Consider the following 11155-nt stretch of genomic DNA (forward strand, 5'->3'; position numbering starts at 1 on the left):
CCAAACATGTGAATAACTGATTACATTCTGGCGCCCCTGGAACAATAACAAACTCCTCTGGAAGTTTCATGGCCAAGAAATAGCTCTCCTACACCCCCCCACCTTCCCAAGGACACCTGTTGACTTTGGACTGGGCCAACCGAGGACGTCTCCATAGCAACCTTGCTGTGTTATCGCGCTCCCACCCTCGCGAACTGAGACACCGGAGGTCTGAGACGGAGGAAGATGGGCTACACACATACACACACATCGGACTCATGAACTGAGGACTGAGCTAAACATTCGCACACACATTCCCATATCCCCCTCCCCCCCGCCTCCACAAGCTTCCCTCACTATACACAGGAGCCAGGAATCCGTGCACCTGCACAGGAACCGGCTAACTGTGCGGTGCTCCCCCCTCCACACCCCACATCCTTATCCCAACTATCCTTGTCTAACGTCATGCTTTGCCTGTTTGCGGGTTTGGTTTTTTTTAGGTTCCTTCTCAAATTGAATTTCCCAACATTGGAGGTTTCATTTGGTACAACGAGCCTTTTTTTTTCTTTTACCCTCTGCTATCCCTACCCAGATCCCAACATGTCCTTTTTCTTTTTTTCTTCAAGAAAGGTGCGCGCAGCACTGCGCAGCAGCCGGAGCTGTCATTGGCAGGGCAGCTCAAATGAAATTTCGTTGTATATGAAAATGTGCAATGACCAATAAAGATTGATTGATTGTGCTTCTCTGTTTCAGATGCTGGGAGACACAGCGGTGGAGATCCACAGGTGAGTTAGACACATGCATGTTGCAGACAGTAGACTTTGCTGCTTTGCTCACTTGTGCTTCTCTGTTTCAGATGCTGTGGGACGGAGCGGTGGACCTGCACAGGTGAGTTAGACACATGCATGTTGCAGACAGTAGACTTTGCTGCTTTGCTCACTTGTGCTTCTCTGTTTCAGATGCTGTGGGACGGAGCGGTGGACCTGCACAGGTGAGTTAGACACATGCATGTTGCAGACAGTAGACTTTGCTGCTTTGCTCACTTGTGCTTCTCTGTTTCAGATGCGGGGAGACACAGCGGTGGACCTGCACAGGTGAGTTAGACACATGCATGTTGCAGACAGTAGACTTTGCTGCTTTGCTCACTTGTGCTTCTGTCTTTCAGATGCTGTGGGACGGAGCGGTGGACCTGCACAGGGTGAGTTAGACACATGCATGTTGCAGACAGTAGACTTTGCTGCTTTGCTCACTTGTGCTTCTCTGTTTCAGATGCTGGGAGACACAGCGGTGGACCTGCACAGGTGAGTTAGACACATGCATGTTGCAGACAGTAGACTTTGCTGCTTTGCTCACTTGTGCGTCTCTCTTTCAGATGCTGTGGGACGGAGCGGTGGACCTGCACAGGTGAGTTAGACACATGCATGTTGCAGACAGTAGACTTTGCTGCTTTGCTCACTTGTGCGTCTCTGTTTCAGATGCTGGGAGACACATCGGTGGACCTGCACAGGTGAGTTAGACACATGCATGTTGCAGACAGTAGACTTTGCTGCTTTGCTCACTTGTGCTTCTGTCTTTCAGATGCTGTGGGACGGAGCGGTGGACCTGCACAGGTGAGTTAGACACATGCATGTTGCAGACAGTAGACTTTGCTGCTTTGCTCACTTGTGCTTCTCTGTTTCAGATGCTGTGGGACGGAGCGGTGGACCTGCACAGGTGAGTTAGACACATGCATGTTGCAGACAGTAGACTTTGCTGCTTTGCTCACTTGTGCTTCTCTGTTTCAGATGCTGGGAGACGAGCAGTGGACCTGCACAGGTGAGTTAGACACATGCATGTTGCAGACAGTAGACTTTGCTGCTTTGCTCACTTGTGCTTCTGTCTTTCAGATGCTGGGAGACACAGCGGTGGACGTACAGAGGGGGGAGGTGAGTTAGGGTGCTTTCACAACTATGTGTTTTAGTCCGCTTAAAGCGGACTGGAGTCCGGAACACCTGCAAGTACGGTACGTTTGGGCTGATGTGAAAGCAGACCAGATTTTTTTGGTTTGGACTAATGAACCACACCAAGACCAGTTTCGGGAGGTGGTCTCTGGCCGCTTCTATGTGAACTCCAGTTCGGTTCGCTCCTGGTGAGAACACAAACCTGTCTCCATTCGGAACGGCTTGATGGCGCAGCAGACTTTTTGGTCTACGGGAGCTTCCGTAGCAACCTGCACATGGAATTTTGGGAGGCGCAAAAAAACTTGCGCTAGCTAAACCACTTTCTCCACACGAGTTTGATCGCATAAAGCAATAACACGAATATCTGGCAACAAGAACGAACAGGAGAGCGTAGTTCATTGTTTACGAATAAACCGCCGTCCATGAAATAAACACAGCCTGTTCTTTTCTTCCGGGATTTTTCCCTCTTCACATGCTGCGCAAATTAGCATACACCTACGTCATCGTAAACACCTTGTTTTGTAAACAGCGCCGCCAAACGACTGGGGGGAGATATAGCATTAATTGGAGTAGGTTCAACTGCGAAAACACTGGTGTGAATGCGAACAGAACCAGTTGAAAATAGCAACATTGTAACAACTTTTGGGTCCAAACGAACCATTCTAGCGGACTAACAGGTGTGAAAGCACCCTTAGACATGCACGGTGTTGTTGTGTAGGTGATGGGTGTTTTGTGTGTCACTTTATTTCAGTGACTTGTATGTTTGATTGATTGCTTTGCCACACATTGAAGACACAGGTTTTTGATCATGTTTCTTTATTTCAGGAGGTGACAGGTTGACAGAGACAGACAGTGCGTGGACAAAGACAGCAAGATGGATGCCCCACTCTTCTTCTTGGTAGAAATAAAAGCAAATGCTGACAACCCTAGTATGGCTATTCATTGTATTTTTTGTCTATGTAATGCTATGTAATACTTATATATATATATATATATATATATATATATATATATATATATATATATATATATATATATATATATATATATATATATATATATATATATATATATATTTTTTTTTTTTTTTTTTTTTTTTTTAAAGTGTCACACGGACCGGGGAGAGAAAAACTGAGTGTGAAAGGTGATAGAGTAAAAAAGACAAAGTGTGAGAGAAAGGGGATAGAGGAAAAAAGACTAAGTGTGAGAGAAAGGGGATAGAGGAAAAAAGACTAAGTGTGAGAGAAAGGGGATAGAGGAAAAAAGACTAAGTGTGAGAGAAAGGGGATAGAGGAAAAAAGACTAAGTGTGAGAGAAAGGGGATAGAGGAAAAAAGACTAAGTGTGAGAGAAAGGGGATAGAGGAAAAAAGACTAAGTGTGAGAGAAAGGGGATAGAGGAAAAAAGACTAAGTGTGAGAGAAAGGGGATAGAGGAAAAAAGACTAAGTGTGAGAGAAAGGGGATAGAGGAAAAAAGACTAAGTGTGAGAGAAAGGGGATAGAGGAAAAAAGACTAAGTGTGAGAGAAAGGGGATAGAGGAAAAAAGACTAAGTGTGAGAGAAAGGGGATAGAGGAAAAAAGACTAAGTGTGAGAGAAAGGGGATAGAGGAAAAAAGACTAAGTGTGAGAGAAAGGGGATAGAGGAAAAAAGACTAAGTGTGAGAGAAAGGGGATAGAGGAAAAAAGACTAAGTGTGAGAGAAAGGGGATAGAGGAAAAAAGACTAAGTGTGAGAGAAAGGGGATAGAGGAAAAAAGACTAAGTGTGAGAGAAAGGGGATAGAGTAAAAAAGACTAAGTGTGAGAGAAAGGGGATAGAGGAAAAAAGACTAAGTGTGAGAGAAAGGGGATAGAGGAAAAAAGACTAAGTGTGAGAGAAAGGGGATAGAGGAAAAAAGACTAAGTGTGAGAGAAAGGGGATAGAGGAAAAAAGACTAAGTGTGAGAGAAAGGGGATAGAGGAAAAAAGACTAAGTGTGAGAGAAAGGGGATAGAGGAAAAAAGACTAAGTGTGAGAGAAAGGGGATAGAGGAAAAAAGACTAAGTGTGAGAGAAAGGGGATAGAGGAAAAAAGACTAAGTGTGAGAGAAAGGGGATAGAGGAAAAAAGACTAAGTGTGAGAGAAAGGGGATAGAGGAAAAAAGACTAAGTGTGAGAGAAAGGGGATAGAGGAAAAAGACTAAGTGTGAGAGAAAGGGGATAGAGGAAAAAAGACTAAGTGTGAGAGAAAGGGGATAGAGGAAAAAAGACTAAGTGTGAGAGAAAGGGGATAGAGGAAAAAAGACTAAGTGTGAGAGAAAGGGGATAGAGGAAAAAAGACTAAGTGTGAGAGAAAGGGGATAGAGGAAAAAAGACTAAGTGTGAGAGAAAGGGGATAGAGGAAAAAAGACTAAGTGTGAGAGAAAGGGGATAGAGGAAAAAAGACTAAGTGTGAGAGAAAGGGGATAGAGGAAAAAAGACTAAGTGTGAGAGAAAGGGGATAGAGGAAAAAAGACTAAGTGTGAGAGAAAGGGGATAGAGGAAAAAAGACTAAGTGTGAGAGAAAGGGGATAGAGTAAAAAAGACTAAGTGTGAGAGAAAGGGGATAGAGGAAAAAAGACTAAGTGTGAGAGAAAGGGGATAGAGGAAAAAAGACTAAGTGTGAGAGAAAGGGGGATAGAGGAAAAAAGACTAAGTGTGAGAGAAAGGGGATAGAGGAAAAAAGACTAAGTGTGAGAGAAAGGGGATAGAGGAAAAAAGACTAAGTGTGAGAGAAAGGGGATAGAGGAAAAAAGACTAAGTGTGAGAGAAAGGGGATAGAGGAAAAAAGACTAAGTGTGAGAGAAAGGGGATAGAGGAAAAAAGACTAAGTGTGAGAGAAAGGGGATAGAGGAAAAAAGACTAAGTGTGAGAGAAAGGGGATAGAGGAAAAAAGACTAAGTGTGAGAGAAAGGGGATAGAGGAAAAAGACTAAGTGTGAGAGAAAGGGGATAGAGGAAAAAAGACTAAGTGTGAGAGAAAGGGGATAGAGGAAAAAAGACTAAGTGTGAGAGAAAGGGGATAGAGGAAAAAAGACTAAGTGTGAGAGAAAGGGGATAGAGGAAAAAAGACTAAGTGTGAGAGAAAGGGGATAGAGGAAAAAAGACTAAGTGTGAGAGAAAGGGGATAGAGGAAAAAAGACTAAGTGTGAGAGAAAGGGGATAGAGGAAAAAAGACTAAGTGTGAGAGAAAGGGGATAGAGGAAAAAAGACTAAGTGTGAGAGGAAAGGGGATAGAGGAAAAAAGACTAAGTGTGAGAGGAAAGGGGATAGAGGAAAAAAGACTAAGTGTGAGAGGAAAGGGGCTAGGGGAAAAAAGACTAAGTGTGAGAGGAAAGGGGCTAGGGGAAAAAAGACTAAGTGTGAGAGGAAAGGGGCTAGAGGGAAAAAAGACTAAGTGTGAGAGAAAGGGGATAGAGGAAAAAGACTAAGTGTGAGAGAAAGGGGATAGAGGAAAAAAGACTAAGTGTGAGAGAAAGGGGATAGAGGAAAAAAGACTAAGTGTGAGAGAAAGGGGATAGAGGAAAAAAGACTAGTGAGAGAAAGGGGATAGAGGAAAAAAGACTAAGTGTGAGAGAAAGGGGATAGAGGAAAAAAGACTAAGTGTGAGAGAAAGGGGATAGAGGAAAAAAGACTAAGTGTGAGAGAAAGGGGATAGAGGAAAAAAGACTAAGTGTGAGAGAAAGGGGATAGAGGAAAAAAGACTAAGTGTGAGAGGAAAGGGGATAGAGAAAAAAGACTAAGTGTGAGAGGAAAGGGGATAGAGGAAAAAAGACTAAGTGTGAGAGAAAGGGGATAGAGGAAAAAAGACTAAGTGTGAGAGAAAGGGGATAGAGGAAAAAAGACTAAGTGTGAGAGAAAGGGGATAGAGGAAAAAAGACTAAGTGTGAGAGGAAAGGGGATAGAGGAAAAAAGACTAAGTGTGAGAGAAAGGGGATAGAGGAAAAAAGACTAAGTGTGAGAGAAAGGGGATAGAGGAAAAAAGACTAAGTGTGAGAGAAAGGGGATAGAGGAAAAAAGACTAAGTGTGAGAGAAAGGGGATAGAGGAAAAAAGACTAAGTGTGAGAGAAAGGGGATAGAGGAAAAAAGACTAAGTGTGAGAGAAAGGGGATAGAGGAAAAAAGACTAAGTGTGAGAGAAAGGGGATAGAGGAAAAAAGACTAAGTGTGAGAGAAAGGGGATAGAGGAAAAAAGACTAAGTGTGAGAGAAAGGGGATAGAGGAAAAAAGACTAAGTGTGAGAGAAAGGGGATAGAGGAAAAAAGACTAAGTGTGAGAGAAAGGGGATAGAGGAAAAAAGACTAAGTGTGAGAGAAAGGGGATAGAGGAAAAAAGACTAAGTGTGAGAGAAAGGGGATAGAGGAAAAAAGACTAAGTGTGAGAGAAAGGGGATAGAGGAAAAAAGACTAAGTGTGAGAGAAAGGGGATAGAGGAAAAAAGACTAAGTGTGAGAGAAAGGGGATAGAGGAAAAAAGACTAAGTGTGAGAGAAAGGGGATAGAGGAAAAAAGACTAAGTGTGAGAGAAAGGGGATAGAGGAAAAAAGACTAAGTGTGAGAGAAAGGGGATAGAGGAAAAAAGACTAAGTGTGAGAGGAAAGGGGATAGAGAAAAAAGACTAAGTGTGAGAGGAAAGGGGCTAGAGGAAAAAAGACTAAGTGTGAGAGGAAAGGGGCTAGGGGAAAAAAGACTAAGTGTGAGAGGAAAGGGGATAGGGGAAAAAAGACTAAGTGTGAGAGAAAGGGGATAGAGGAAAAAGACTAAGTGTGAGAGAAAGGGGATAGAGGAAAAAAGACTAAGTGTGAGAGAAAGGGGATAGAGGAAAAAAGACTAAGTGTGAGAGAAAGGGGATAGAGGAAAAAAGACTGTGAGAGAAAGGGGATAGAGGAAAAAGACTAAGTGTGAGAGAAAGGGGATAGAAGAAAAAAGACTAAGTGTGAGAGAAAGGGGATAGAGGAAAAAAGACTAAGTGTGAGAGAAAGGGGATAGAGGAAAAAAGACTAAGTGTGAGAGAAAGGGGATAGAGGAAAAAAGACTAAGTGTGAGAGGAAAGGGGATAGAGGAAAAAAGACTAAGTGTGAGAGGAAAGGGGATAGAGGAAAAAAGACTAAGTGTGAGAGAAAGGGGATAGAGGAAAAAGACTAAGTGTGAGAGAAAGGGGATAGAGGAAAAAAGACTAAGTGTGAGAGAAAGGGGATAGAGGAAAAAAGACTAAGTGTGAGAGGAAAGGGGATAGAGGAAAAAAGACTAAGTGTGAGAGAAAGGGGATAGAGGAAAAAAGACTAAGTGTGAGAGAAAGGGGATAGAGGAAAAAAGACTAGTGTGAGAGAAAGGGGATAGAGGAAAAAAGACTAAGTGTGAGAGAAAGGGGATAGAGGAAAAAAGACTAAGTGTGAGAGGAAAGGGGATAGAGGAAAAAAGACTAAGTGTGAGAGAAAGGGGATAGAGGAAAAAAGACTAAGTGTGAGGAAAGAGGAAAAAGAACAAAGTGTGAAAATAGCCAAGACTCAGAAAATAGCAAAGCGTGAGAAAAGAACAAACTGTAAAAGAAAAAGGAAAAAGAACAAAGTGTGAAGAAAGAGGAAAAAGAACAAAGTGTGAGAAAAGAGGAAAAAGAACAAAGTGTGAGGAAAGAGGAAAAAGAACAAAGTGTGAGAAAAGAGGAAAAAGAACAAAGTGTGAGGAAAGAGGAAAAAGAACAAAGTGTGAGGAAAGAGGAAAAAGAACAAAGTGTGAGGAAAGAGGAAAAGAACAAAGTGTGAAAATAGCCAAGACTCAGAAAATAGCAAAGCGTGAGAAAAGAACAAACTGTAAAAGAAAAAGGAAAAAGAACAAAGTGTGAAGAAAGAGGAAAAAGAACAAAGTGTGAGAAAAGAGGAAAAAGAACAAAGTGTGAGGAAAGAGGAAAAAGAACAAAGTGTGAGAAAAGAGGAAAAAGAACAAAGTGTGAGGAAAGAGGAAAAAGAACAAAGTGTGAGGAAAGAGGAAAAAGAACAAAGTGTGAGGAAAGAGGAAAAAGAACAAAGTGTGAAAATAGCCAAGACTCAGAAAATAGCAAAGCGTGAGAAAAGAACAAACTGTAAAAGAAAAAGGAAAAAGAACAAAGTGTGAAGAAAGAGGAAAAAGAACAAAGTGTGAGAAAAGAGGAAAAAGAACAAAGTGTGAGGAAAGAGGAAAAAGAACAAAGTGTGAGAAAAGAGGAAAAAGAACAAAGTGTGAGGAAAGAGGAAAAAGAACAAAGTGTGAGGAAAGAGGAAAAAGAACAAAGTGTGAGGAAAGAGGAAAAAGAACAAAGTGTGAAAATAGCCAAGACTCAGAAAATAGCAAAGCGTGAGAAAAGAACAAACTGTAAAAGAAAAAGGAAAAAGAACAAAGTGTGAAGAAAGAGGAAAAAGAACAAAGTGTGAGAAAAGAGGAAAAAGAACAAAGTGTGAGGAAAGAGGAAAAAGAACAAAGTGTGAGAAAAGAGGAAAAAGAACAGTGTGAAAATAGCCAAGACTCAGAAAATAGCAAAGCGTGAGAAAATAGCAAAGTGTGAGAAAAGAGCAAAGTGTAAGAGGAAAAGGAAAAAGAACAAAGTGTGAGGAAAGAGGAAAAAGAACAAAGTGTGAGAAAAGAGGAAAAAGAACAAAGTGTGAGGAAAGAGTAAAAAGAACAAAGTGTAGAAAAAGAACAAAGTGTAACGAAAGAGGAAAAAGAACAGTGTAAGAAAACAGGAAAAACAACACAGTGTGAGGAAAAACAACACAGTGTGAGGAAAAACAACAAAGTGTGAGAAAACAGCAAAGTGTGACAAAAGAGCAAAGTGTGAAAATACCAAAGTGTAACAAAAGAACAAACTGAAAATAGCAAAGTGTGAAAAACAGCAAAGTGTGAAAATCGCAAAGGAAGACAAAACAGGAAAAAGAACAAAGTATGAAAAAGAACAAAGTGTGAAAATAGCTAAGTGTGAGAAAACAGCAAAGTGTGAAAACAGCAACGTGTGACAAAAGAACAAAGTGTGAGAAAAAAAAACAAAGTGTGAAAATACCAAAGGGTGAAAAAAAAGCAAACTGGAAAGCACTGAAGCAGAAATGCAAGTCACCGGAAAACAGTGCAAACATGAAGCAGAAATACAACAACCATCTCCTCCATGAGTGTGTTTAACTCACCTCTATGGATGTCAACATCCTCTTTAATCATCCACTGCACATCTCAGTCTCTCAGCATGTAAAACAAACAAATAAAATGGCAACATCAGCAAACAATCAAAGTCCCATGTCTTCTATTTATGTCAAAACCATGAATGACGCAGACAAGTGACCAGGATTAAATCCAAACGTGACCCAGATGGAAAACAGCCAACACCTCAAGGACAGAGTGTGTCAAAGCAAAGAGTTAGACATGCAAAGAACCCGAACAAAGTGCAAACATGACACAAACGACACAAAATAGCCATCGCTTCCGTCAATGTGTATGACTCACCTCTATGGATGTCAACATCCTCTTTAATCGTCCACTGCACATCTCAGTCTCTCAGCATGTAAAACAAACAAAGAAAATGGCAACATCAGCAAACAATCAAAGTCCCATATCTTCTATTTATGTCAAAGCCATGAATGACGCAGACAAGTGACCAGGATTAAGTCCAAACGTGACCCAGATGGAAAACAGCCAACACATCAAGGACAGAGTGTCAAAGCAAAGAGTTAGACATGCAAAGAACCCGAACAAAGTGCAAACATGACACAGATGACACAAAACGGCCATCGCTTCCGTCAATGTGTATGACTCACCTCTATGGATGTCAATGTCCTCTTTAATCGTCCACTGCACATCTCGGTCTCTCAGCATGTAAAACAAACAAAGAAAATGGCAACATCAGCAAACAATCAAAGTCCCATGTCTTCTATTTATGTCAAAGCCATGAATGACGCAGACAAGTGACCAGGATTAAGTCCAAACGTGACCCAGATGGAAAACAGCCAACACCTCAAGGACAGAGTGTGTCAAAGCAAAGAGTTAGACATGCAAAGAACCCGAACAAAGTGCAAACATGACACAAATGACACAAAACAGCCATCGCTTCCGTCAATGTGTATGACTCACCTCTATGGATGTCAACTGTCCTCTTTAATCGTCCACTGCACATCTCGGTCTCTCAGCATGTAAAACAAAGAAAATGGCAACATCAGCAAACAATCAAAGTCCCATGTCTTCTATTTATGTCAAAGCCATGAATGACGCAGACAAGTGACCAGGATTAAGTCCAAACGTGACCCAGATGGAAAACAGCCAACACCTCAAGGACAGAGTGTGTCAAAGCAAAGAGTTAGACATGCAAAGAACCCGAACAAAGTGCAAACATGACACAGACGACACAAAACAGCCATCGCTTCCGTCAATGTGTATGACTCACCTCTATGGATGTCAATGTCCTCTTTAATCGTCCACTGCACATCTCAGTCTCTCAGCATGTAAAACAAACAAAGAAAATGGCAACATCAGCAAACAATCAAAGTCCCATGTCTTCTATTTATGTCAAAGCCATGAATGACGCAGACAAGTGACCAGGATTAAGTCCAAACGTGACCCAGATGGAAAACAGCCAACACCTCAAGGACAGAGTGTGTCAAAGCAAAGAGTTAGACATGCAAAGAACCCGAACAAATTGCAAACATGACACAAACGACACAAAACAGCCATCGCTTCCGTCAATGTGTATGACTCACCTCTATGGATGTCAATGTCCTCTTTAATCGTCCACTGCACATCTCGGTCTCTCAGCATGTAAAACAAACAAAGAAAATGGCAACATCAGCAAACAATCAAAGTCCCATGTCTTCTATTTATGTCAAAGCCATGAATGACGCAGACAAGTGACCAGGATTAAGTCCAAACGTGACCCAGATGGAAAACAGCCAACACCTCAAGGACAGAGTGTGTCAAAGCAAAGAGTTAGACATGCAAAGAACCCGAACAAAGTGCAAACATGACACAAACGACACAAAACAGCCATCGCTTCCGTCAATGTGTATGACTCACCTCTATGGATGTCAATGTCCTCTTTAATCGTCCACTGCACATCTCGGTCTCTCAGCATGTAAAACAAACAAAGAAAATGGCAACATCAGCAAACAATCAAAGTCCCATGTCTTCTATTTATGTCAAAGCCATGAATGACGCAGACAAGTGACCAGGATTAAGTCCAAACGTGACCCAGATGGAAAACAGCCAACACCTCA

At 41.7% G+C, this 11155-nt stretch overlaps 1 long non-coding RNA gene across 1 annotated transcript; it reads left to right on the forward strand.

The window, feature by feature from the left end:
• The first annotated feature begins 1677 nt into the window (after positions 1–1677).
• On the forward strand, positions 1678–2848 carry LOC129348423 (uncharacterized). Its single transcript, XR_008600957.1, has 2 exons — positions 1678–1904; positions 2745–2848. It is a non-coding gene; the product is annotated as an uncharacterized LOC129348423 (long non-coding RNA).
• The last annotated feature ends 8307 nt before the right edge of the window (positions 2849–11155 follow it).

The sequence above is a fragment of the Amphiprion ocellaris genome, unplaced genomic scaffold, assembly GCF_022539595.1.
Source record: "Amphiprion ocellaris isolate individual 3 ecotype Okinawa unplaced genomic scaffold, ASM2253959v1 Aocel_unscaffolded182, whole genome shotgun sequence".
Lineage (NCBI taxonomy): Eukaryota > Metazoa > Chordata > Actinopteri > Pomacentridae > Amphiprion > Amphiprion ocellaris.